The 27,902-nt window shown below is 45.8% G+C and overlaps 1 protein-coding gene across 3 annotated transcripts in view; it reads left to right on the forward strand.

Moving 5' to 3' along the window:
• Positions 1-27,902, forward strand: part of LOC144805760 (uncharacterized) — an 84,145-nt gene that overhangs the window by 36,563 nt on the left and 19,680 nt on the right. Inside the window, exons 1-2 of one of the 3 annotated variants that reach the window (XR_013605594.1) lie at positions 6,062-6,265; positions 25,139-25,342. The exons of 1 other annotated variant lie outside the window; for it this stretch is intronic. The gene's annotated coding sequence lies outside the window, so the exon portion shown is untranslated. Of the gene's footprint in view, positions 1-6,061; positions 6,266-25,138; positions 25,343-27,902 lie in introns of those variants that run through there. One more of the 3 variants, XM_078672248.1, reaches the window with a different exon arrangement.

Raw genomic sequence — 27,902 nt, forward strand, 5'->3', positions numbered from 1 at the left:
TATGTGGTAAATAAATAATTAAATACCTGATCTATTTTTCGGAATAATTAATTAACAGATAGCTCAATAAATAAGAGTCAAAATTCGAGGTAGCTGGAGTTTGCAGGTTTTAATACAGCATAAAGGACAGGAACAGGACAACCTGCACGATCTGGGATGGCTAGCTAGCACATTTAATAACAGTGCACAAGCATATATATACTTAAACAAAATACATGGTATTCAATACAATAGGCGTAGCAGTGGGCGGGGTTTGTAGCAGTCGCGAAAGATAAGGCATAAAGTAGGTGTAACAAGAGGCGTGAACAGGGCGTATACATAGACATGTGATGTAAACGTAACAGAATATGTCATAAATGGGGCGGAAACATGGAGGGGGCTACCTAAGGAGCCGGGACCTCTGACCTAGTGGTGCGCGCAAGCTGGCAATGACGTGTTACTGGAACTGGGGCTATGACTTCTGCGCTAGAAGGAGAGACTAAAGTCTGGAGAGTCAGAGCGACATGTACCTAAACACTATCTAGTATCTGATGTTTAAAGAACATGTTGATAGAATCCAAAAGTTATCAGGGTAAAGGCTAACAGACTCTAAGACTGGTGCATGCATTATTCTACATGTAGTGCGTGTTGAGGAATATTAAATGACCATAAATACAGTATTTCTCTTACATGGAGACGTAAAGGCTAGACGATGACTGAAACTATTGATGCGATTCAGTAGCTTAGGAATGCAGAGAAGGAGAGCTGGACTGATAACTAGAATCATAACATACTCTTGGCAGACTGGCAGGCAGAGCCAGGCCGAGCCGGGCACTGTGAGGCATGAAGTAAGCTAAGGGTCAGGGATACAGGTGGGGGCTGTATCGCTCCTCGGAGAGGGTTCAGGAGACAGGAGCTGAATCTGAGTCCGGGCCCTTTTGAGGCCTAGAAACGGGGACTTTACAATGAAATAACGTGCACACTGAGAAACGTGGCAACGTAACTTTACATAGGCCTGATATTCGTTGTATTCACGAAAACTGGGAACTGGCATACTAGAGATGGACACAACTATAATTGCGTCTTTAATCGATCATAAGGGATACATATGCATATTAATCATGCACATATAACATAACATGGGGAACACGTAGGCACATATAACATGGCAAAATTTACTTTTCCACAACAGAATGGATGGGTCACAGAAGTCAAAGATTCAAGGGTTTGGGTTTGCATTGTTGTTCTGTGACGAAAGTCGAAACTAAACCGAAGCCAAACCAAACCCAGTTATGCATATACCAGGCAGGCAGGCAATGGCATCGTTGACTTGCAGTTTGGTTTCACTGACACTTGCCCAGCAGTTTGGGTCCCAGGGCCAGAGGGAGTAAGACAGCGAGAGAGGGAGACAGAGGGAGCTAGACGGAGTAAGATAGAGAGAGAGGGAGCTAGGGAGTAAGACAGAGAGGGAGACAGAGGGAGCTAGAGGGAGCAAGACAGAGAGAGAGAGGGAGCTAGAGGGAGTAAGACAGAGAGAGAGGGAGCTAGAGGAAGTAAGAGAGAGAGAGGGAGCTAGAGGGAGTAAGATAGAGAGACGGAGCTAGAGGAGGTAAGACAGAGAGAGGGAGCTAGAGGGAGTAAGACAGAGAGAGAGGGAGCTAGACGGAGCAAGACAGAGAGAGAGAGGGAGCTAGAGGGAGTAAGACAGAGAGAGAGGTAGCTAGGGAGTAAGACAGAGAGGGAGACAGAGGGAGCTAGAGGGAGTAAGACAGGAAGAGAGGGAGCTAGACAGAGAGAGGGGGCTAGAGGGATTAAGATAGAGAGAGAGGGAGCTAGAGGGAGCAAGACAGGGAGAGGGAGCTAGAGGGAGTAAGAGAGAGGGAGCTAGAGGGAGTAAGACAGAGAGAGAGGGAGCTAGAGGGAGTAAGACAGAGAGAGAGAGAGCTAGAGGGAGCAAGACAGAGAGGGAGCTAGAGGGAGTAAGAGAGAGGGAGATAGAGGGAGTAAGAGAGAGGGAGCTAGAGGGAGTAAGACAGAGAGAGAGAGGGAGCTAGAGGGAGTAAGTCAGAGAGAGAGGGAGCTAGAGGGAGTAAGACAGAGAGGGAGACAGAGGGAGCTAGAGGGAGTAAGACGGGAAGAGAGGGAGCTAGACAGAGAGAGGGAGCTAGAGGGATTAAGATAGAGAAAGGGAGCTAGAGGGAGCAAGACAGGGAGAGGGAGCTAGAGGGAGCAAGACAGGGAGAGGGAGCTAGAGGGAGTAAGAGAGAGAGAGAGAGAGAGAGAGGGAGCTAGAGGGAGCTAGACAGAGAGAGGGAGCTAGAGGGAGTAAGACAGAGAGAGAGAGGGAGCTAGAGGGAATAAGACAGAGAGAGGGAGCTAGAGGGAATAAGACAGAGAGAGGGAGCTAGAGGGAGTAAGACAGAGAGAGAGGGAGCTAGAGGGAGTAAGACAGAGAGAGGGAGACAGAGGGAGCTAGAGGGAGCAAGACAGAGAGAGGGAGCTAGACAGAGAGAGGGAGCTAGAGGGAGTAAGAGAAAGAGAGGGAACTAGAAGGAGCAAGACAGAGTGAGAGGGAGCTAGAGGAAGTAAGACAGAGAGAGAGAGAGCTAGAGGGAGTAAGACAGAGAGAGAGGGAGCTAGAGGGAGTAAGACAGAGACAGAGGGAGCTAGAAGGAGTAAGAGAGGGAGCTAGAGGCAGCAAGACAGAGAGGGAGCTAGAGGGAGTTAGACAGAGGGAGAGGGAGCTAGAGGGAGTAAGACAGAGAGAGAGAGAGAGGGAGCTAGAAGGAGTAAGACAGAGAGAGGGAGCTAGAGGGAGTAAGACAGAGGGAGAGGGAGCTAGAGGGAGTAAGACAGAGAGAGAGAGGGAGACAGAGGGAGCTAGAGGGAGTAAGACAGAGAGAGGGAGCTAGAGAGAGCTAGACAGAGAGAGGGAGCTAGAGGGAGCTAGAGAGAGAGAGGGAGCTAGAGGGAGTAAAACAGTACCTAGCGCCGTACATTTCGACAGAGGTGGTCCATGCGGTAAGTCGTGAGGGGGTGACACCATGAGTTACCCGCACCGGGTGGCACCAACCCCAGTGACGCCACTGCCTCCGTCTTCAGACCCATCCACCGAGTGAGAGACCCCTGTATGGGTGAAATACCCCCTTTGTCCTCAGGCCCCATCCACTAAGTGAGAGACCCCTGTGCTGCTGAAATACCCCCTCCATCTTCAGACCCATCCACTGAGCGAGAGACCCCTGTGTGGGTCACACCTGATGGTTCTGCGGCGAGGTCCGGCCCGTACAATTGCTGCTGCTCGAGAGGTATCGGTTTTATTCAAAGTGTACTTTACATTTTATTAATAGCGCTAGCGCGCTGCCAGTGCTGCTGTTCCTAATACTTTCAGTGCCAGTTTGTGACCTGAGTTGTTTGTACTAAATAGTAAAAGGTTGTGCTGCTTATTCACAGCGAAACCCTCTTCTATGCAGTCCCGGCTATGTTTTTGCTTACTGGAGTGGCATCGTTCAATAATAATGTAAAATATCTTCAATTTGTAGCGTTTCTTAAAAAGTAAACATTTCTTTAATTGCAAATTGTCCTTGATTTATGTGTGGTACGACGTTCCCGTTGTGCGCTCTCTTTCATCATGTAACTAGCGTGTGTGGCAGAGATTGTTTTTTTTGTTTACAAGACATGCGAATACATTGTAGGTGTCTTATTCCATTGTTGTAAAGACAGAGGCCTCATTTGTCACAATTGTCTAAGCTATTCAGCTTAGTTGTGCCAATGTAGCTTTGTTTCTAGACTGGATTAATCTATTTAGTAAACGGGTTCTCTTGGTTTCTTCTAGCAAACTTAATTCAGCACAACTCACGTGCTCAGTATCTATGTTGTAGCTCTCCGTGACAGCAACTTCTGAAAACAAATGTGTGCAGTGCCCTTCTGTTCACCTGGGCAGTGTGCGGGTTCTGCATTCACATCATAATGTTATGCAATTATTTCATAACCTGTTCCAGAGGCCTGCTTGGGAATTGTTTAGCAGTGGTACGAGTGTATTTAATACCGAACTTCTCTTGTTTTGCACATACTCCGGTTCTTAGCTACATGACTGCGTTTTTGTCTAAACTATTGCATTTTATTTTCCGTGGGCTGTTTCTTTAGTACATTGTGGCGTCTTGAGGTCACCTAAAAGCGATCATGGGAGTTCTGTACTTCGTTTTCATGTTACACCTGACCTAGCGCTGTAATCCGTAATGGAGTGTGCACGTGCCCTGCTCTGCACATGCGGCCTAAGCAGAATATTGCTTGTAAGACCTGAACTCTTCTGTTTTTATAAACGCCAAAATGAAAACCTGTATTGAAAAGCAGTATGAAGACGGAAATGGAGAAGTGGTCCCATAAAAACAAAAACATGCTTGGATGAGTTACAGTTCACATTTAATGCTTCTAAAAATGATTTCTAAATTACCATGATTGATCATCTGTGTGCAAATTATATCCCATGAAGTTTTAAAACATATGCTTACAAAACGCCCTGGTGTAGCCACACTCAGGGCGGAGCATAAGGGAAGGGGGAAAAATAATAAAATATTGAGAAATGACAAGACACAACACAAATTTAACAAACCGAGTGATAGAACAGTGAATATCACCCTGTGACTGGGAATGGTGATAAGACAAAGTGCAGTTAATGGGAAAGTGCTTTAAAACTGGTTTGTGGATAGCAATGAAACCTTTATTTATAGGTTCCACAACCAGGATTAACCCCGTCCATGCGGCTGCGATTCTGCGCCTGTGCGGCAGAATGGCGAGTGGGCGGGTTTATGATGGCCCCCAGCCGTCATCAGCACACGAGCCCCGTAGTGTATGACGGCTGGGGGCCGTCATCAGCATGGAAAGGGTTAAAATGAATGAGGATGGGTCGTGTTAGAAGAGAAGACTAGGTTCTCAAAATATTATTACTTTTTCCCCTTCCCTTATGCTCCGCCCTGAGTGTGGCTACACCAGGGCGTTTTGTAAGCAGACCCGATGATGAAGCATGTCACACACTTTTGTGTGTGGGTGAGGGCAGTTTTCAAAACAGATTTCTTTTTTCTGTCTCGTGTTGTTACACGTGTACTCTAATCTCTCCACCCCTTCTTGTGTGTATACTTTGCCTTAGGGGGTTCGGGGTGGTGGAGTTGTATAATTTCTTTGACCCTCTCCCCTGTGAATAGTGAGTTTTAAAACATATGCCTTTTGTAGCAGGCCCCCTTCCAGTAACATTCATCTTAGAACGGGGCTGTAGGTTAGTAAGTTTGCAATTCAGGGGCTATGTAGAAGCTTGAACGTCTTTCCAAAGCTTATTACTGTTTTAAAGGGTGAAGTCATTTCTGATATTTTGCTTTTTCCATGGACTTATGTGTTTGGTTTTATTTCAGGGGGAAAATGTCTCTGTCACTGAGAGCTGCAGTCATGCTGCTGTCTCCGGTTAGTGCCCTTCCTTCCATTCCTGCTGCTTTGCTGCAGTTTTAAGACCTTGTTAGAGTTTCTTGTTGCTGAAATGGGGGTAATTTCTGTTATTTATCTGTTTCCCTAATCTTTATTACTTGATTTTGCCCGCCACAAGACAGTGTCACTCATAGTCATTGAAATGTCACTCATAATTTCACTGAAATTATGAAAATGTCACACATAGCAATCTGAAACCTTGGCAGCTATGGTTTGAGGATTCACGGCCCTGTAAAATATAAAGAATCACCCCCTGGAACAGGAACAGTAGAAACGCTGCCCAGCCTCATTGCAGCAGCTGTGTCTACATTGCACATATTGAATGAAATACAAGTCCTCATTTAAATTCACTCCTGAATGTCATGTCTGTTCATTTGCAGGCGCCAATGCTTGTTTCCAATACAAGACCCTGTCATGGACTGTGAGTGTCCACATCTCCGTGACATTTAAAAACCCAGGTCTTTACAGTCACCAAAGCTTGTTTCCCTGCTGGAGCCTGGAGGCGGCGGTTCCGTCAGCAGCCACCAGATGGCGCTCCTCGCCTGCTGATGAAACCCACTGAGCTGCACATTGTAATAAAGGGAGAAGGGTTTCCTCTTCCGGGTCAGCGGCGGCAGAGACAGCACCAGCAGCAAATGCTGACATCACTTCCTGTCTCTCCTGGTGTGTGCAGCCTGCAGCAGAGGAGGAAGGAGCCCTGTCTGGTGGGCAGAGACCTTCATCTACAGACCCCCTCAGACCCCAGATTTGCCCCACTCAGATCCCAGATCTGCCCCCCAGGAGGAGGAGAGAGCCTGGACAGGTTTCTGATCAGGTAGGAGCTGACTAACTAACTCACTTGGCTGCAATTTATTAATCCATGGATCAGATCCCCCCCTGGCATTTATGGTGAGGTCAGGAGAGCTCAGCTCTTTCTGGTGCCGAGGCCTGTCCAGGGGTCAGAGGAGGAGAGGCCTGTCCAGGGGTGCGGAGGAGGAGAGGCCTGTCCAGGGGCAGAGGAGGTGAGGCCTGTCCAGAGGCGGGGCAGAGGAGGAGAGGCCTGTCCAGGGGAGCAGAGGAGCTGAGGACTGTCCAGGGGTGCAGAGGAGCTGAGGCCTGTCCAGGGGGGCAGAGGAGGAGAGGCCTGTCCAGGGATGCAGAGGAGCTGAGGCCTGTCCAGGGGGGCAGAGGAGGAGAGGCCTGTCCAGGGGTGCAGAGGAGGAGAGGCCTGTCCAGGGGTGCAGAGGAGGAGAGGCCTGTCCAGGGGTGCAGAGGAGGAGAGGCCTGTCCAGGGGTGCAGAGGAGGTGAGGCCTGTCCTGGGGTGCAGAGGAGGAGAGGCCTGTCCAGGGGTGCAGAAGAGGTGAGGCCTGTCCAGGGGTGCAGAGGAGGAGAGGCCTGTCCAGGGGTGCAGAGGAGGTGAGGCTTGTCCAGGGGTGCAGAGGAGGTGAGGTCTGTCCAGGGGTGCAGAGGAGCTGAGGTCTGGCTAGGGGTGCAGAGGAGCTGAGGCCTATCCAGGGGTGCAGAGGAGGCGAGACCTGTCCAGGGGTGCAGAGGAGGTGAGGCCTGTCCAGGGGTGCAGAGGAGGTGAGACCTGTCCAGAAGGGTGCAGAGGAGGTGAGGCCTGTCCAGAGGGGTGCAGAGGAGGTAAGGCCTGTCCAGGGATGCAGAGGAAGTGAGGCCTGTCCATGGGTGCAGAGGAGGTGAGGCCTGTCCAGGGATGCAGAGGAAGAGAGGCCTGTCCATGGGTGCAGAGGAGGAGAGGCCTGTCCAGAGGCGGGGCAGAGGAGGAGAGGCCTGTCCAGGGGTGCAGAGGAGCTGAGGCCTGTCCAGGGGTGCAGAGGAGGCAAGGCCTGTCCAGGGGTTCAAAGGAGGAGAGGCCTGTCCAGGGGTGCAAAAGAGGTGAGGCCTGTCCAGGGGTGCAGAGGAGGAGAGGCCTGTCCAGGGGTGCAGAGGAGGTGAGGCCTGTCCAGGGGTGCAAAGGAGGTGAAGCCTGTCCAGGGCTGCAGAGGAGGAGAGGCCTGTCCAGGGGTCAGAGGAGGAGAGGCCTATCCAGGGGTGCAGAGGAAGAGAGGCCTGTTCAAAGGTGCAGAGAAGGGGAGGCCTGTCCAGGAGTGCAGAGGAAGAGAGGCCTGTCGAGGGGTGCAGAGGAGGTGAGGCCTGTCCAGAAACCTGTCCAGGGGTGCAGAGGAGGAGAGGCCTGTCCAGAGGTCAGAGGAGGAGAGGCCTGGCCAGGGGTGCAGAGGAGGAGAGGCCTGTCCAAAGGTGCAGAGGAGGTGAGGCCTGTCCAGGGGTGCAGAGAAGGTGAGACCTGTCCGTGGAAGCAGTGTCTCTCTGGGGCCTGTGCATAGCGCCCCGAGGCTCAGAGTGGAGTCAGAGGTGCTGTATGGGGTGGAATGAACTCTGGGCTCCTCTTTCCTTAATGAGAATCCTTCACCGAGAGGCCTGTCCAAGGGTGCAGAGGAGGTGAGACCTGTCCAGGGTTCAGAGGAGGTGAGGCCTGTCCTGGGGGCAGAGGATGAGAGGCCTGTCCAGGGGTGCAGAGGAGGCGAGGCTTGTCCAGAGGAGGAGAGGAGGTGAGGCCAGTCCAGGGGTGCAGAGGAGGTGAGGCCTGTCCAGGGGTGCAGAGGAGGTGAGACCTATCCAGGGGTGCAGAGGAGATGAGGTCTGTCCAGGGGTGCAGAGGAGGTGAGGCCTGTCCAGGGGTGCAGAGGAGGAGAGGCCTGTCCAGGGGTGCAGAGGAGGTGAGGCTTGTCCAGGGGGAGGAGAGGAGGTGAGGCTTGTCGAGGGGTGCCGAGGAGGTGAGGCTTGTCCAGGGTTGCAGAGGAGGTGAGGTCTGTCCTGGGGTGCAGAGGAGGTGAGGCCTGTCCAGGGGTGCAGAGGAGGAGAGGCCTGTCCAGGGGTGGAGAGGAGAGGCCTGTCCAGGGGTGCAGAGGAGGTGAGGCCTGTCCAGGGGTGCGAGGAGCTGAGGCCGGTCCAGGGGTGCAGAGGAGGCGAGGCTTGTCCAGGGGGAGGAGAGGAGGTGACGCCTGTACAGTGGTACAGAGGAGGGGAGGCCTGTCCAGGGGTGCAGAGGAGGTGAGGTCTGTCCAGGGGTGTAGGCATAGAGGCCTGTCCTGGCTTGTCATCTGGGTTTTGTGCGTTTAGACAACATAGACTATAGGATTGGTGTCAGACTGATTCTGGACACCTCTGTCTGGTATGTTGGCCTGTATACCAGCTAGCTCACAGTGCCAATGGAAACTCCTCTTACCAAGGAGGGAAGAGTTTCTGGCAACTATCAAACATGACAACTCTGATCCTCTCAAATAGATACACAGAATAAACGGTTGACAACTCTGATCCTCTCAGATAGATACACAGAATAAACGGTTGGGATGTTTTCAATATGTATTTTATGAACAGTCGTTATTCTAGTGTAAAATAGATGTGCTGAGGCAATCAATAGACAGTAGAGGATATACATAACTAGAAGCACTAGAAACATAAAAGGATGATAGATTTCTACCATTCTGCTAAAATAATGAATGCATACCAGCATATAAAATACATTACCATAAAATGCGTGTGGGACCCCCGTTCTGGTCTCGAACTGGACAACCCGCAAGGGATGTTCAGACCACTGCGAGCTGGAGTGTCCGAGTGCACGAACTTCAGCGCCTCACGTTAGTGTGTCGGCATGGAAGTCCTGATCTCCTCTCTCTTAACTCAGTAAGATGTGCTGTATTTATACAAAAATTATCTGTTTCTTTGTCCCTTGTTCCTTGTGTTAGGCATTGTTGGATTTGAGCATGACGTAGGTGATTAACCTTGTACATAGATATTATGCAGGTGGTGTAGCTTCTACCTGGTTTCCAAGAACCCTCATGAATATTCATTCATACTGTATGAGTCCATTGATGAAGTTATAGGAGGCTATTGTTCAGGGGAAAACCCTCCTGCTGCACCCAGGACTTGAACTAGGTAAAGGTTCAATCCTAAAAGGTGAAAGTATATGATATTACCCGGACCTATATATGGGTACCTATATGGAACATAACAGGTCCTCACCAGGCCACGGTTCACATCCTGGTCCTCACAAGGCCCTGGTCCACCAGGCCCCAGGTCATGTCCTGGTCCACCAGGCCCAGCTCAAGTCCTGGTCCTCACAAGGCCCTAGCTCAAATCCTGGTCCGCCAGGCCCCAGCTCACGTCCTGGTCTTCACAAGGCCCCTGGCTCACGTCCTGGTCCTCACAAGGCCCAGCTCACGTCCTGGTCTTCGCAAGGCCCTGGCTCACGTCCTGGTCCCCACAAGGCCCAGCTCATGTCCTGGTCCTCACAAGTCCCAGCTCACGTCCTGGTCCTCACAAGGCCCAGCTCATGTCCTGGTCCTCACAATGCCCTGGCATATATCCTGAGCTTCACAAGCCCCTGGCTGATGTCCTGGTTGTGGAAAAGTAAATTTTGCCATGTTATATGTGCCTACGTGTTCCCCATGTTATGTTATATGTGCATGATTAATATGCATATGTATCCCTTATGATCGATTAAAGACGCAATTACAGTTGTGTCCATCTCTAGTATGCCAGTTCCCAGTTTTCGTGAATACAACGAATATCAGGCCTATGTAAAGTTACGTTGCCACGTTTCTCAGTGTGCACGTTATTTCATTGTAAAGTCCCCGTTTCTAGGCCTCAAAAGGGCCCGGACTCAGATTCAGCTCCTGTCTTCTGAACCCTCTCCGAGGAGCGATACAGCCCCCACCTGTATCCCTGACCCTTAGCTTACTTCATGCCTCACAGTGCCCGGCTCGGCCTGGCTCTGCCTCCAGTCTGCCAAGAGTATGTTATGATTCTAGTTATCAGTCCAGCTCTCCTTCTCTGCATTCCTAAGCTACTGAATCGCATCAATAGTTTCAGTCATCGTCTAGCTTTTACGTCTCCATGTAAGAGAAATACTGTATTAATGGTCATTTAATATTCCTCAACACGCACTACATGTAGAATAATGCATGCACCAGTCTTAGAGTCTGTTAGCCTTTACCCTGATAACTTTTGGATTCTATCAACATGTTCTTTAAACATCAGATATTAGATAGTGTTTAGGTACATGTCGCTCTGACTCTCCAGACTTTAGTCTCTCCTTCTAGCGCAGAAGTCATAGCCCCAGTTCCTCCCAGTAACACGTCATTGCCAGCTTGCGCGCACCACTAGGTCAGAGGTCCCGGCTCCTTAGGTAGCCCCCTCCATGTTTCCGCCCCATTTATGACATACTCCGTTACGTTTGCATCACATGTCTATGTACACGCCTCTTGTTACACCCACTTTATGCCTTATCTTTCGCGACTGCTACAAACCCCGCCCACTGCTACGCCTACTACACTGAATGTAATGCAATTGTTTTAGTATATATGTTGTACACTGTTATTAAAGTTAGCTGTTGTCCCGATCCTGCCCCCCGTGCTAGCTAGCCATCCCAGATCGTGCAGGTTGTCCTGTTCCTGTCCTTTATGCTGTATTAAAACCTGCAAACTCCAGCTACCTCGAATTTTGACTCTTATTTATTGAGCTATCTGTTAATTAATTATTCCGAAAAATAGATCAGGTATTTAATTATTTATTTACCACATAATGGCGCCCGAACAGGGACTTGCCCTTTCCCCACGCGCCGGAGAAGCCACGCAAGCCCCCTGATCCTCTGCAGCCGTGACGGAACCATACCGTGCACGTGCAGATATTTCTGCTTCAAGTATCCCTCAGGCCCACGGAGGAGACGGAGGTTGCGGTCCAGCATCCAGACGAGGCGGTGGAGGAACGCGGCGAGTCCCGACCAGAGCCCAAGCCGAGAGTCCAAGGTCCGAGGTATCCGGAGGCCCACCCGTAACAGAAGTCCGAAGTTCGTCCGTCCGTCGTCGTAGCAGTCCAGTCCAGTCCGAGGCCTTCCGTTCTTGCTGCCCGGTGAGTACCGTTGCTGGGGTAGTATCTAGACAGGGTCAATTGTATTGTCTCTGGTCCGTGGGTTTGGGTACACAGATCCAACACGAAGTGTCCACTTAGGTGGATGCGGGTCCTGACGTGTCTCTTTATGAGACCGGTAAGTTTCGTACTGTTTTAGCAGTGCATCTAGTTTCTGTTCTAGTCTGTTCTGTTCTCGAGAAATTCATGTATTCTGTTTTTGGTATTCCAGGTAGTATTTTGTCTGAACAGTTATCTTAAATGTCATTCATGTATTTCAATGTCGTGGTATGAATGTGTTGTTCTTCAGTAATTATCGTGTTTATTGTGTATTGTATTGTGTCTAGACTCCAGCCCAGTCATGCCTCTATTCTCCAAGTTACGTCAGTTAAGAACTAGAAAAGGTCTGTTAGAAGAAGCAGTCCCTGTCCCGCCTAGGGACAGTCCAGGTCATTTTATGTATCATAAGCATGGCATAAGCGCCATATTATATCTAGATTTATGGGTGGAGTACACCAAACAGTTAGAAGAAAAGTATAGATGGCCTGTATCAGGTACGTGGGATGCCGAGTGCATCATGCGAGTAGAAGAAGCATTATGGAAAAAGAAAGCCAGACAGTCACAGAAAGATGCCATCGAGTTATGGCACAAAGAATCTCATAAAAGAACCGAAAAAGAAATCAGAAAGTCAGAATTAAGTAGGGAATCCACAGAGAGAGCCCAAGAAAGGGAATTAATCGAAATAGGTGAACGAGTTAAAACCGAACAGTCAGACAGACAGAGAAATGACCTCATTAAGGGTATGTATCCTCTTCTTGCCGAGGGCTTGCCAAAAGCAACCCCGGAGGCATCCAGTAATTTTCCGCCGCCCTTAGTTCCGACCAAGCTACGTCACAAACCGACCGCAGCTGATATTTTTCTCTCGTCCTATTTGGACGACACAGTCCCAGAATATGCAAATCCTGTTTCGCCAGCTCCTGTAAATAATGTAAATCCTGCTCCTCCAGTCACCGGGGCACCTGTTACAGCACCTGTTACGGTACCCCCGGTCCAGCCTACATTACAAGTACCCGCTACATCGATCACTCTGCCAGCACGAAGAGTGTCAGTCGATGATTCCAGTTCAGGGGCCGCGGGAGGAGGTCCTCCTGGTACCCCGCCGCCAAATAGACGTCTAGGGTTAGTCGAGTTACATGAACGTGCATTACAGCGTACGCCTAAATATCAGTCCATTGCAGATATCAGACGAGCTCTTACTGAATGCTGTTATGATCCAGTTCCAGGCGAGGATGGTATGGTTATATATTCCGTGCGTATAAGACAGGTGTCCGAGTATTTGGTCACCCTACCGAATATGAAAAAAGATCTAGACAGAATGTATCGTTTCATTCGTACAGGACAAGATCCAGAAAGTATTGGTGAAGTCATGTCTCTCAGGAAAGCTGAGATTCAGTTCATGCTATTAAAGTTTCTAATCAATTGTTTAATAAGGGAACAAGATTATCCGACTAAAGATTTGAACGAAATGAAAATTCTGACAAGGTGGAGTGATAATATAGCCGAGGGTAAGCACAAGACACTCAATAGTATAGAGAGTATGTACAAGAAAATACGTAAAGAAATAATAAGGTTACACGAACAACGCAAAGAAGCTCTAGTAAGCGAGAAAGAAAATGACTCTTCTACTGAAGAGGTAGACGACGAGAATCCCGCCAGAATAGCGTATGTAGGTAAATCTAGATTTCCAGACCGACATTTACGCCTAGAACACAAGAAAGTCTTTCATCTTCCAGCACCAGAACAAGGCTCTCTAGAACAAGTATTTCAAGCTACCGATCAAATTCTGAAATCACGAATCGGTTATATTGAGTTAGGTACCATGCATGAACAAGAACTGGCCCGATCAGCAGTCCGATGGATTACTGATTCTACCACTTTTCCAGACGAAATAGTGGCACAAATGTTTCTGAAACTGCCCCCAGCCGAGCAGCGACTGGTGGGTATGTATATGATCCAGCACCTCATTACATTGTATGAGGGTCAACATTCTGATCCAGGTCCGTTACATGATATCCTGAACGAGTTACTCCAGTATAGATGGAAAGGTTTAGGTACCGATTTAATTACTGTCATTCTAGAACAGCGCCACAAATATAGAACGTTTCTGAATCTGCATTTTGTTCACGTCTCACCCCCAGAAAGTAAACCGTTTTACATAGACAGACAGCATCCGTTACGAGAAGTACACCCAGTTAGGACAGAGGGTGGTGAAATGCAACGAGTATTTGTTTACACCCCGATTACAAAGATGGAACTCTGAGAGATGAAGAAGTTAATTCCCTGTCACGATAAAGATCCAGCAGGGTTCCACCGTGAATTAAAAGACATGCTCCGTATGGGAGAATACACGTATCCAGATATTATTAAAATGCTAAAGGTCCTGTTGCCCGCAGGGGTATACGAAAAACTCAAGGAAAAAGAATGGGAGGTGGGAGAGAAAAAGATCGATTGGACAGCTCTAGAAGCTGAAGATAAGATACGAGTACCAGGTACCGGTCTCGGAGACAAATGTAAAGAATTACCAGAATTATTGATACAGGTTTTGCCTAGGTTATTAGCCACTAAAAAGGAAGACTGGGATGCAATCTCAGCCTGTAAACAGAAACCAGACGAAGACACTAGTGATTTTTATTCCAGATTCGAGAAATGTTTTAGCATCAACAGTGGTTTAAAGACGAGTAGTGAGTCATACCCTCATCTTTTTGTTACTAAACTAGTCGAGAATTCAAGTCCACAAGTTAAAAATAGAGTTTTGAAAGTCGAGAGTACCTGGCAAGCTAATACTCCGTCCCAAATGCTTCAGATGCTCCAGTATCACCAGAATAGAATCAGAGAAGAGCAAGATCATGAAAGGAGACGTATGAAAGATACGAAAATGAAAGTATTAGTCGCACAATCTGTTCCTCAAGACAGTCAGAAGAGGGGTACGAATCAAGCCAGTCATGCTGCAGTTCCTGTTAAAGGGACCTGCAATTATTGTAAACAGCCAGGTCATTTTATAAACGAGTGTGCAGTTCTGAAACACAACATAGCCACTGGTAAGACTAAAGAAAGACCACGTCCGCCTAGACAAGAACAAGTTTCACAGACTTCTCAGTCACCACAGAATGCACCACAGACAGTTCCAGTACCGCAGCCTATCGCTGCAACACAGCATGTTACACAGCAGATGTACCAGTATGCCCAGTCAGAGTATCCAGAGTATCAACCGTATTCATGAAACAGCCTAGAGAGGGAGGTAGGCTTGCCTCTCATCGAGATACCTGTAGATCAAGAGGGTCCCTATGTTCACAGTCAAGTATTAGGGAAAGACAGAAAGTTTCTGATTGATACAGGGGCAAGTAGGACTACTATCAGTCATGACGAGGTTCCAGGGGCTCCGCTCTCAGGCTCTAGAAATGTTTCCCTTGGATTTTCCGGAAAGCCAATAGTTAATGAGATTTCCAAACCAGTTACTCTAGAAGTTGGTCCATTGTCCCGAACTACTGACCTGTTACTTACGAAATCATGTCCAGAAAATTTGTTAGGCATTAAGACATTAAAAGAATTAGGTGCAGTTATTTGCTGCTCCCCAGAAGGAATACGTTTGTTTTTACGTGACTTCAAGGGTCACTATGTTTTACGAGATTTTGATCCGAGATTGTCCAATGTTCCGCAGCATCTATGGGCGCAAGGTCCAACTGATGTTGGTTTTATGCAAATCACACCCCATCGTGTGACTCTCAAGCCAGGTGTAGTGTTACCACGAATCAGACAGTACAGATTGCCACCTGAGGCTGTAGCAGCCTTATCCAAAATTATTGACGAGCTCATGGTTCAAGGAGTAGTTGTAGAAACTGACTCCAATGTATGTAATTCTCCTATCATTCCAGTCATGAAACGTACTGATCCAAATGCACCCCCAGTATATCGATTAGTGATTGACCTTCGAGAACTCAATAAATGTATCATTCCCCAGTACCCAGTCGTTCCAGATATCTCATCCCTATTGACAGCCATTGATTCTGAGGCAATATTTTTTACTGTTATCGACCTCAAGAATGCATTTTTCAGTGTTCCAATTCATCCAGATAGCCAGTACCTTTTCGGATTCTGTTTAAATGGAAGGAGCTATAAATTTACACGAGCTCCTCAAGGTTTCACAGAAAGTCCTAGTATTTACAGTCAAGCACTTAAGAGACAACTAGACAATATTCACATGCCAACTGACACTGCCCTGCTCCAGTATGTCGATGATCTACTGATCACAGCCCGTTCTGAACGTGACTGCGAGCGAGCGTCACTTACAGTTCTGTATTTCCTAGCCGAGATGGGGCACAAGGTGTCCCCTTCGAAGCTTCAATTCTGAGTCCAGCAAGTGATCTACTTAGGCCACTTACTGTCCAAGTGGGGTAGGCAGTTGACACCCGATCGCATCCAGTTAATAGCGAGTCTTCCACAGCCCAGGACACAGAAGGAGGTACGAGCTTTTATCGGCCTTACTTCTTACTGCAGACAATGGATTCATCAGTATGCATTCCTAGCCAAGCCACTGATACAGTTAACGACACAGGAGGCAGCCGTATCGACTGTTCTCCCTTGGACATCTGAACATACACTTAGTTTTAATGAGTTGAAGAAAGCTTTATGCCAAGCACCTGTTCTAGCTACACCGAACTACAGTAAGCCTTTTACCCTTTTTGTCACAGAACGTGATGGTACAGCATTATCTGTTCTTACACAAGATCAAGCCGGACAATACAAGCCTTGTGCTTATTTTTCGAGCACATTAGATCCAGTAGCCCAGGCCCTGCCTGCGTGCCTCAAGTCAGTTGCAGCCACAGCACTAGCTATCAGACAAAGTGATTCCATAGTATTAGGACATTCCCTGACAGTACAAGTTCCACACTCCGTGGAAGTTCTTTTAAACCGAACACAGACTCAGCACTTGACAATTGCACGTTTAACAGGTTATGAATTGACACTGTTCCAGCCACACATAGAAATCAGACGCTGCAACGTTTTAAATCCTGCTACACTGTTACCGTCAGTTTCTTCAAATCCTGCCACACATAACTGTGTGGAAGTTGTTAACACCATGACAAAGCCAAGACAAGACCTGACAGATATTCCATTACCAGATCCTGACCTGACACTTTATGTGGATGGTTCATGTATGAGAACAAGTACAGGAGAACTAGTAGCCGCGTATGCAGTGACTACTGACACTGAAGTTATAGAGACACACCGTATTGACACCCTGTCCGCTCAAGCAGCAGAGCTAGTTGCTCTGACCCAAGCCTGCATACGTGCCAAGAACCTGAAAGTTAACATTTACACAGATTCACGTTACGCATTCGGAGTTGTACACGACTTCGGAGTGCTTTGGCAAGAAAGAGGTTTCATGACTTCTCATGGAACCAAGATTCAGCATGGTTTCCTTATTCAAGCTCTGTTAGATGCAATACATTTACCGACATCTATCGCTATCATGAAATGCAAAGCACACACGAAAGTTACAGACATTATTTCTCAAGGCAATGATCTAGCAGATCGAACAGCCAAGCTTACTGTTCAGACACCAGACATACCAGTTAACAAGACACCAGACATACCAGTTAACAAGACACCGACATCCACTCCAGATCCGACTACATGTATGACAGTTAAGGACCCTACTCAAGATGTCATAGATATCCAGTCACATGCTACTCCCGAAGAAATCAAGAAATGGTCCGAACAAGGAGGGGTCCAGACAGATCAGGGATGGTTGACGAAGGGAAAAGCCACATGGTTTCTCCCCGACTCAATGGTTCAAGTAATTATTAATACCGCACATAGTCCAGCACACTTAGGAGAAAAAGCCATGTTAGACAGTATCCAGAACATTTGGTTCAACAAGCATTTACGAGCTGCAGCCAAGCAGAAAGTCCGTACCTGTATGATATGTTGTCAGTTCAATCCAGGTAAAAGTGTCCCGGTGGAACAAGGGGGATTTCAGCCTCCTGACCACCCTTTTGAGGTCCTCCAGATGGATTACATTCAGATGGAGCGATGTCGAGGTTTCAAGTATGTCCTTGTAGTTGTATGCGCTTTGTCCAGATGGACAGAAGCATATCCAGTTCCAGATTACACAGCCGCGACCACTGCCAAGCAGTTGGTTCGTGAATTTTTCCCCCGCTATGGACTCCCTAGGGTCGTGTATTCAGACAACGGCCAGCCATTCTCATCTGAACTCATGAAGCATGTTTCCCTTTTGTTAGGGTACCAGTGGAAGTTCCATTGTGTACGCCATCCTGAAGCAGCAGGTCTCGTAGAGAGACATAACCAGACCCTAAAAATCCGCATCGCCAAAGTCGGTAAAGAGAAAGGTGTGGACTGGCTAGTAGCTCTGCCAGTCGCCCTATTCTATATGCGCATGGTCGCACATTCCAGATCAGGTCTGTCCCCTTATGAGGTCGTATTCGGCCGCCCCCCAAATATGTGGGGTACACCTAGACCCCGCAGTATTACCGATGTTTCCAGTAATATGCTGACAGATTACCTAGCTTCCTTGATGTCTGCCCTACACTCTTGTCGTTCACAGGTTGCCGCTGCATTTCCCGACAATACTGAAGTCAAGCCACATGAGATCCTTCCTGGCAATCTGGTCTTAATAAGGAACTTTGATCGTTCAAGTCCGCTGGAACCTCGCTGGAAGGAGCCGAAGTTAGTCCTTCTGACCACCCGTACGGCCGTGAAGTTGGAAGGCAGAAAAGGCTGGGTGCACCTGTCTCACGTCAAGAAATTTCATGGACTAAGAACTAAAACGTTCAATGACACTTCTACAGACACTTCCGATTCTAAAAATTGCCCTATTCTCAAGGACTGTCCCGCTATTGACTTTGATTCCAAGCCTCCCCTGTTAGAGAAAACTCCGCAGCAGGAGTATAAAAGTAAGCTCCGGTCTAGTAAAATAAGTCAGCCAGTTTAATTGTCTAAGTCCCCCTCGGGTGAAACGGTTAGACGGGTATCTGACATGTATGAGATAGACCCCCATAGTGAGAGAGTTAGTCAAAACTCAATCAGATGTATCGTTTTTCTAAGTTTCATATTGTTTCTGAGTTTGATGGTTACCTGCACAAGTTATGCATTTCATTTATGTTTTCCAATTTCTCATGTAAATAAGTTTTCTAATGCTACAGTAGAGCACACGTTTAGTGATCTGCCTCCTCACGAACTATCCTATCGTCTTGCTATGCGCAACAACACATTTATCCGTATGCTGCATTATTCACACCAGACCAGCAATGCTACTAATTGTTGGGTGTGTGGTCGTCTCCCCCCTTTCCAGACACCGAAGGGAGTTCTGCCACTCTTTCCTTATCCGTTTTCACATAATGGTTCGTGTGGAGCATGGTCCACGTTAACGTCATCCTCAACTGATATGTCCCTTCTGAATAGTACATGTTTTCCAGACAAGCAAGGTCTCACCCATAGAACAGGGTTAGATCTAGAAAATGAAGTTTATAATTTAGGTAATTATTCTTCGAATTTTATGGTCCTGAATGTTCAGTCTGATACCACTCCAGATTTACCTGCTATTTCAGTACTACCAGTCAAAGGCGAATTATGTGTCCGAAAGAATGGTTCCGCACATGTAGGACATAGTGATTGTACTACTATTGTCAAGTATAGTGACAGTGGGAAATCTATTTTCAAAGCCTCACGTCATTCATATTTTGTTTGTGGTCAGATCGCATATGTTCGTCTGCCCCTCGATTGGGATGGAACCTGTTACATTGCCTTCCTACTGCCACCAGTTTTCCTAGCCCCATCTGATTATCATAGAAACACACATCTAGTACACATTAGACATAGAAGGGAGATCGAGTCCCCGATTGTCGATCAAACTGAAACTGCTCTAGAACAGTATACAGACTTCAATAAAGGATTCTTCTTTTTTATAGGCCCTATCCAGAATAGTAAGCTAATCCGTAGGTTAACCAGAACCCTTGAAGCAGTAGTGAATGAGACTGCCTCTGCTCTAGGTAACTTAACCGAAGAGCAATCTGCTCTGAGATTTGTCGTGCTCCAAAATCGTCTCGTTCTTGACGTCATACTGGCCGATAGAGGAGGAGCATGTAGAGTCATCGGATCTAGTTGCTGCATTTTCATTCCTAATAACGCGCCGTCTGTTTATTCAGCTATAACCAGACTTCATAAAATTGCCCATCAGTTACACCAGAATCCAGGCACCTGGACATGGTCCGGTTGGTTTTGGAGTATCATATCTGCCTGGGGATGGAAAATATTGTCATTTCTAGGTATTGCAGTAGCGATCATATTCAGTTGCTGCCTCTGTATACAATGTGGCCCTGCGATTTGCGGCATTTGTGCTACCTCTTGTATTCCTAGTCCCAAGTCCCGTCCTAGATCCCGTTCCAAGAAAATTCGAGACGAGCAAATGATACTGTATGAAATGATAGACGGTATCATGAATATAGATGTTTCCTGATGGAAACGTAGGGCACAAGGAGGGAATGTGGAAAAGTAAATTTTGCCATGTTATATGTGCCTACGTGTTCCCCATGTTATGTTATATGTGCATGATTAATATGCATATGTATCCCTTATGATCGATTAAAGACGCAATTACAGTTGTGTCCATCTCTAGTATGCCAGTTCCCAGTTTTCGTGAATACAACGAATATCAGGCCTATGTAAAGTTACGTTGCCACGTTTCTCAGTGTGCACGTTATTTCATTGTAAAGTCCCCGTTTCTAGGCCTCAAAAGGGCCCGGACTCAGATTCAGCTCCTGTCTTCTGAACCCTCTCCGAGGAGCGATACAGCCCCCACCTGTATCCCTGACCCTTAGCTTACTTCATGCCTCACAGTGCCCGGCTCGGCCTTGCTCTGCCTCCAGTCTGCCAAGAGTATGTTATGATTCTAGTTATCAGTCCAGCTCTCCTTCTCTGCATTCCTAAGCTACTGAATCGCATCAATAGTTTCAGTCATCGTCTAGCTTTTACGTCTCCATGTAAGAGAAATACTGTATTAATGGTCATTTAATATTCCTCAACACGCACTACATGTAGAATAATGCATGCACCAGTCTTAGAGTCTGTTAGCCTTTACCCTGATAACTTTTGGATTCTATCAACATGTTCTTTAAACATCAGATACTAGATAGTGTTTAGGTACATGTCGCTCTGACTCTCCAGACTTTAGTCTCTCCTTCTAGCGCAGAAGTCATAGCCCCAGTTCCTCCCAGTAACACGTCATTGCCAGCTTGCGCGCACCACTAGGTCAGAGGTCCCGGCTCCTTAGGTAGCCCCCTCCATGTTTCCGCCCCATTTATGACATACTCCGTTACGTTTGCATCACATGTCTATGTACACGCCTCTTGTTACACCCACTTTATGCCTTATCTTTCGCGACTGCTACAAACCCCGCCCACTGCTACGCCTACTACACTGAATGTAATGCAATTGTTTTAGTATATATATGTTGTACACTGTTATTAAAGTTAGCTGTTGTCCCGATCCTGCCCCCCGTGCTAGCTAGCCATCCCAGATCGTGCAGGTTGTCCTGTTCCTGTCCTTTATGCTGTATTAAAACCTGCAAACTCCAGCTACCTCGAATTTTGACTCTTATTTATTGAGCTATCTGTTAATTAATTATTCCGAAAAATAGATCAGGTATTTAATTATTTATTTACCACATGGTCCATACCAGATTTTTACACTTTCAGTGTGACTTGCAAGAATCAATGAATAATCCTCATCAGAATTCAATTCAACTGAATAAAATCAAACAAACATAACTACATAAATGACAAACATAAACACAAGCCAGGTGTATAGAGAAAGAAGTTTATCAAAAATTTAAAACAATTCATCTGGTATACAGAAAGTAACATAGGACTGCAGGTTGACACTTAGTATATGCACAAGCAACTCAACAGAACCTATTAACGCCTATCCCAAAAGCTTAATGAAGAAACAAAAAGGATGAAGCGGAGGTCGACGTTTCGGTCTCCTACAGAATACTTGGCGAGACCATCTTCAGGACTGATGACACTTTAAATCTGTATATTACAAAGTGTAATCTGAAACAGAAATGTTTTCAGTTACCAAACTTATCGAATTGATCTTTTTACTAACACCTTAGCTTGTACAGCTACATTTATAACAACATAAAAGAACAGTATTACACAAAACATATTTACAAAAAACATATTAGACATCCAAGGAGAGAATTAATTTTTCAATTACATTCTTGATAGCGATCTCCATTTGTGTGGCATACAGAAACCTGTCTATACACTCATCACTTAAACGCAAATAACTACTGAATCAAATTATGACATCAGCTTAAATGCATATTGTGCTACCATCAATTTCAAATTATGAGGCAGTATGTAGACTAACTTTATACAGAGCAATATTCTCTTTACTGATGCCTACAGGTAAAACACTTAAAGCCCCTTGTGGATGTTTCAAAAAGGCCACCGCAGAAAACATGCGACCTAGCTTTATTTAAACCTTATTTTTAATGTTAGAGGGACAAGAAAGAATCTGGGCTGTGCAAGTGAAACAAGGCTAAATGCTCTATATACAAAATAACTTACAGCGAGTATTGTAACAGTTGCAAATTGAATTTGGGCAACAAGATCACGTCACGTCCTTAAGTTGTGGACATGGGTACTTCGGCGGGTTTATTAATATCAACCAATCTGAGGAGATATAATACAACCTTTTAGTTTAAATGCCTCATACTACTATGGAAACCAAGTTAAAATACCTCGACTGAATTACCTTTCACTTTTGGTGAACTCGTGAATGCAGGGTACCGCTTTCACTGAAACGTCAGTCAGACGGCAATTCAGGAGAATAAATCTGATTGACAACAAAACACATTGTTTGTATTGTGGCCTGTCTAAATCTAAATAAAATTGATTTACAGAGTATAGTTGAGCGCTTACCAAAAAGAAAAGGTCCTTTGATCAGACGTTAGCTTAAATCAACTTCAGGTAGCTTCCGTAAATGCTACAAAAAATAAACTCACTATTAGAACTCATTCTACACGTGTGTTACAGTGTTTTTCTTCAAGAGAAGAACGGAGCTCTAGCTCAGGTTATCGACTTACCGATAGCGTTCTAACGGAGGTCCACAAGACGGGGATCCTGTTTCTATCGAATAGGCGGAAACGCCTCATACCTATTGCGCTTCCATTTAAAGGGCCGTTTGGATATCGAGATAGGACTGCGCCAATGGGCGCCATCTTTGAACGGGTTTTAGCCGCCCATGTTTAAAGGTGGATAGAAATCGGCAATAAGCCTATATTGTATTATAGACCGCGAAAAGCCACATAGACAAAGTAAAAGAATGGTGGCGACAAAGAGAATGAAATGTCGACGCTTCTGAAATGGTCAGATTGAAACATCCTTTTATACTAACAGTGATTGTAAGCAAACATCGAAAGAGATACATATTTCATTTGTAGCTTAGTGCATTTCTTCAAAAAATCAGAAATTATACTTTTTCAGATAATCACATAAAGTTTTACAGTTCAAGGGTGCTTAATAAAAACTCATTCTATACAGTGAATCTTGTAGCTATGAGGACGACAGTTCTAGTCATAATACTGCTCCATAGTTGACCTTCTAAGCAGTTTTAACAGCACAGATTAAGAATATTTTCAGAAAATGACATTACGCTAAACATGCTAACGCATGCCATTCAGTGGCTGAATGTAATCCTCTCTTAACAGTGTCAGTTAAACAGATAAGTTTGCCTTCTCTTAAAGAGAGGACTTTGTCGATGTTGTTCTGTCTTTTATTAGGTTTAATTACCTCCAACACCCACCAAGTCATATCCGTTTCTTTGTGACCCAGTTGTAGGTAGTGTTCCACCAAAGGTGCATTTTCTTTTCTACACCTAATTCTGGACTGGTGCTGCAAGATACGTTTTTTGATGGGTTGAATGGTTTTACCCAAATAGTGTAGCAAACACGGGCATTGAATACAGTACACCACGTTAGCAGTGTTGCAATTAGAGAAAGTTTTAGCCTGGAAATCCCGTGTTTGCTACACTATTTGGGTGGGTGTTGGAGGTAATTAAATGGCATGCGTTAGCATGTTTAGCGTAATGTCATTTTCTGAAAATATTCTTAATCTGTGCTGTTAAAACTGCTTAGAAGGTCAACTATGGAGCAGTATTATGACTAGAACTGTCGCCCTCATAGCTACAAGATTCACTGTATAGAATGAGTTTTTATTAAGCACCCTTGAACTGTAAAACTTTATGTGATTTTCTGAAAAAGTATAATTTCTGATTTTTTGAAGAAATGCACTAAGCTACAAATGAAATATGTATCTGTTTCGATGTTTGCTTACAATCACTGTTAGTATAAAAGGATGTTTCAATCTGACCATTTCAGAAGCGTCGACATTTCATTCTCTTTGTCGCCACCATTCTTTTACTTTGTCTATGTGGCATTCGCGGTCTACAATACAATATAGGCTTATTGCCGATTTCTATCCACCTTTAAACATGGGCGGCTAAAACCCGTTCAAAGATGGCGCCCATTGGCGCAGTCCTATCTCGATATCCAAACGGCCCTTTAAATGGAAGCGCAATAGGTATGAGGTGTTTCCGCCTATTCGATAGAAACAGGATCCCCGTCTTGTGGACCTCGGTTAGAACGCTATCGGTAAGTCGATAACCTGAGCTAGAGCTCCGTTCTTCTCTTGAAGAAAAACACTGTAACACACGTGTAGAATGAGTTCTAATAGTGAGTTTATTTTTTGTAGCATTTACGGAAGATACCTGAAGTTGATTTAAGCTAACATCTGATCAAAGGACCTTTTCTTTTTGGTAAGCGCTCAACTATACTCTGTAAATCAATTTTATTTAGATTTAGAAAGGCCACAATACAAACAATGTGTTTTGTTGTCAATCAGATTTATTCTCCTGAATTGCCGTCTGACTGACGTTTCAGTGAAAGCGGTACCCTGCATTCACGAGTTCACCAAAAGTGAAAGGTAATTCAGTCGAGGTATTTTAACTTGGTTTCCATAGTAGTATGAGGCATTTAAACTAAAAGGTTGTATTATATCTCCTCAGATTGGTTGATATTAATAAACCCGCCGAAGTACCCATGTCCACAACTTAAGGACGTGACGTGATCTTGTTGCCCAAATTCAATTTGCAACTGTTACAATACTCGCTGTAAGTTATTTTGTATATAGAGCATTTAGCCTTGTTTCACTTGCACAGCCCAGATTCTTTCTTGTCCCTCTAACATTAAAAATAAGGTTTAAATAAAGCTAGGTCGCATGTTTTCTGCGGTGGCCTTTTTGAAACATCCACAAGGGGCTTTAAGTGTTTTGCCTGTAGGCATCAGTAAAGAGAATATTGCTCTGTATAAAGTTAGTCTACATACTGCCTCATAATTTGAAATTGATGGTAGCACAATATGCATTTAAGCTGATGTCATAATTTGATTCAGTAGTTATTTGCGTTTAAGTGATGAGTGTATAGACAGGTTTCTGTATGCCACACAAATGGAGATCGCTATCAAGAATGTAATTGAAAAATTAATTCTCTCCTTGGATGTCTAATATGTTTTTTGTAAATATGTTTTGTGTAATACTGTTCTTTTATGTTGTTATAAATGTAGCTGTACAAGCTAAGGTGTTAGTAAAAAGATCAATTCGATAAGTTTGGTAACTGAAAACATTTCTGTTTCAGATTACACTTTGTAATATACAGATTTAAAGTGTCATCAGTCCTGAAGATGGTCTCGCCAAGTATTCTGTAGGAGACCGAAACGTCGACCTCCGCTTCATCCTTTTTGTTTCTTCATTAAGCTTTTGGGATAGGCGTTAATAGGTTCTGTTGAGTTGCTTGTGCATATACTAAGTGTCAACCTGCAGTCCTATGTTACTTTCTGTATACCAGATGAATTGTTTTAAATTTTTGATAAACTTCTTTCTCTATACACCTGGCTTGTGTTTATGTTTGTCATTTATGTAGTTATGTTTGTTTGATTTTATTCAGTTGAATTGAATTCTGATGAGGATTATTCATTGATTCTTGCAAGTCACACTGAAAGTGTAAAAATCTGTCTAAACGAATTCCCTTGAAGGCACTCTTACCTTTTCATTTAATTACCCAAGCCCTCAAGGGTAATCTGGGTTGCTCACTTTCTTGTATCTGGTCCATACCAGGCACTTATCACATCCTCATCCTCACTAGACTCCGGCTGTGGTCCAGGTCCTCCCCAGGCCAAGCCTGAGAGGGAGATCAATTGGTGTTGGCCCACAATGCCACCTCAAACAGGAAGCAGACATATGCAAATCAGCTTTAGACTCCTTCCAATAGAAGCAGTCCAGCCTGAAGAGCCAATCCAGATCCTTTCTGAACCGGAACAGAAGCAACCCAAGACCGGTTTCAGCCTATCTGGGCCTTGACTGTAGGGTGCGGCTTCATTCCAGTGGTGCAGTGAGCATGGGACCAACATCTGGGCCTTGACTGTATGGTGCGGCTTGATTCCAGCGGTGCAGTGAGCACTGAACCCACATCTGGGTCCTTACTGTAGGGCGCGGCTTCATTCCAGTGGTGCAGCGAGCCCAGGACCCACATCTGGGCTCTGACTGTAGGGTGCGGCTTGATTCCAGCATTGCAGCGAGCATGGGACCCACATCTGGGCACACCTGGCATATTTATGAATACGGAAAATGATGGGTGGAACGTTTGAGTTCATCTCTGCCACTGGTAATTACTCTGGGACACATCCAAGCCCAACCTTCTTGTTCTTGCCCTCCGTTGCACCTCAGCATGCAGCCGATTTAAGATCCACAAAGGCAGCATAAAGACTACCCTTGTTCAAGACCACAGTCTTCCAGTAGAGCATAATAAAACAAAATTCCTGATCAATGGTACTATTACACGCCCTAAAGCCTGCCTGTAGAGGAGATACGCTATCTGTCTCTCCCACCCATTCCTGCAGTTTGTTCAAAACTAGATGCAGAATTATCTTTTGGAGTGAGTCTCTCAGGCTGATAAGCCCGTAGTTTCCTGGCAGGGATTTATCCCCCTTTTTAAAAACGGGGATAATCTCTGCCCCTTTCCACGACTCAGTAACTGGGGCACCCTGCGCAATAGCGTTAGCCACCATCGCGTTGTAGTGGCACCATTTAGATTTTTCATACAGAAATATGTCCGGCAGAATGCCGTCTGGGCCCGGTGCTTTACCTCCTGTTACTGCCCCCAAGGCCAGACTAACTTCAGCATCTTCAAAAACTGTGCCTGTTTAGTACCGGCACGGGGGCTTCTCTTCCGTCCCTTCCCCTGAGCTACGTGCATATTGAGGTTTAAAGTGAGTGACCCAATGCTCCTGTGAAAAGTGGTTTTGCGGCTGGGTTGGCAGACCACCCCTGTCCCACTTAACTATGTTCCAAAACTGTTGGGATTTTTGTTTACGCATGCTAATTTGAGTTCCTGCCATCTATCCTTATCCCAGGATTTTTTTGCCTTAACTTGTGCTCTTCGGTAAATATACCTTAGTTGCTGTACAGCACTGGGATTTCACTCTTTAATTGCAGCTCCTAGTTGTCTACGCACCTCTTTACATTCCATATTGAACCACTTAGGGCCTTTCCTAGGATAGACTCCCTTAGCCTTATGGCATCTAATGAAATAAGTGCGTAGCTTGGCAAAAAAACTAACATGGGTACCGATCACCGGGTCAAGAGCAGCTGAGTTTAGCATGCATACTTCCAACTCTGAAATCGCCCCTTCAACGTCTAGGGATATTGAAGCTAAAGCTTCGGGGTGCTCGAGTATATTTGCCCATTTTAGGCGTCTCATGTCGTTTGATGGAACCACATCCTTGTGAGCAAATTACTCTCTGATCGCGTGTGTTCCCGTTGTGGTAACAAATCAAGAGTTGCACACAGGGGGTTGTGGTCACTCTCTGGCCGCTCTCTTACTACCATATCCCTTAAGGGATGCCACAGTCGCAGATTGATTAATAAGTAGTCTATGCTAATGGCACAATTGCCATTGTTGAAAGTATTTGCTCCATGCCTATCGGATGTGGATCTGACATTCGCCGCCCGTGGTCCCTTCTCTAGACAAGTGGCATTGATTTGGATTGCCACGTCAGACCATTTTTTAATTGGTGGCAGTTCTAACTTTAAGATCCCCCATTGCTCATCAGCATCTGCAATAAAATCACAATATTGTATTATATTTTATTGTAATTGCATTTGTATAGCGCTTACTACCCCTGACGAGGCGTCGAAGCGCTTTTTCGGCAAGTAGCAAGCTACTCCGGGACCTATTGAGGATTAGTGTTGAATTAGTATAGTAAAACATGCAAGTAACTTTTAAGTGGTGGATATGTTAGTCAGTAATTTGGATTCGGAAGGATAGCAGAAGGATAGAAGAGGAAAGAAGGTTTGTATTTATATAGCACTTCTAACCCAGGAAGCGCTTTTTTTGGCTGGTA

The sequence above is a fragment of the Lissotriton helveticus genome (assembly GCF_964261635.1).
Source record: "Lissotriton helveticus chromosome 1_1 unlocalized genomic scaffold, aLisHel1.1 SUPER_1_unloc_23, whole genome shotgun sequence".
NCBI classification, from domain to species: Eukaryota; Metazoa; Chordata; class Amphibia; order Caudata; family Salamandridae; genus Lissotriton; species Lissotriton helveticus.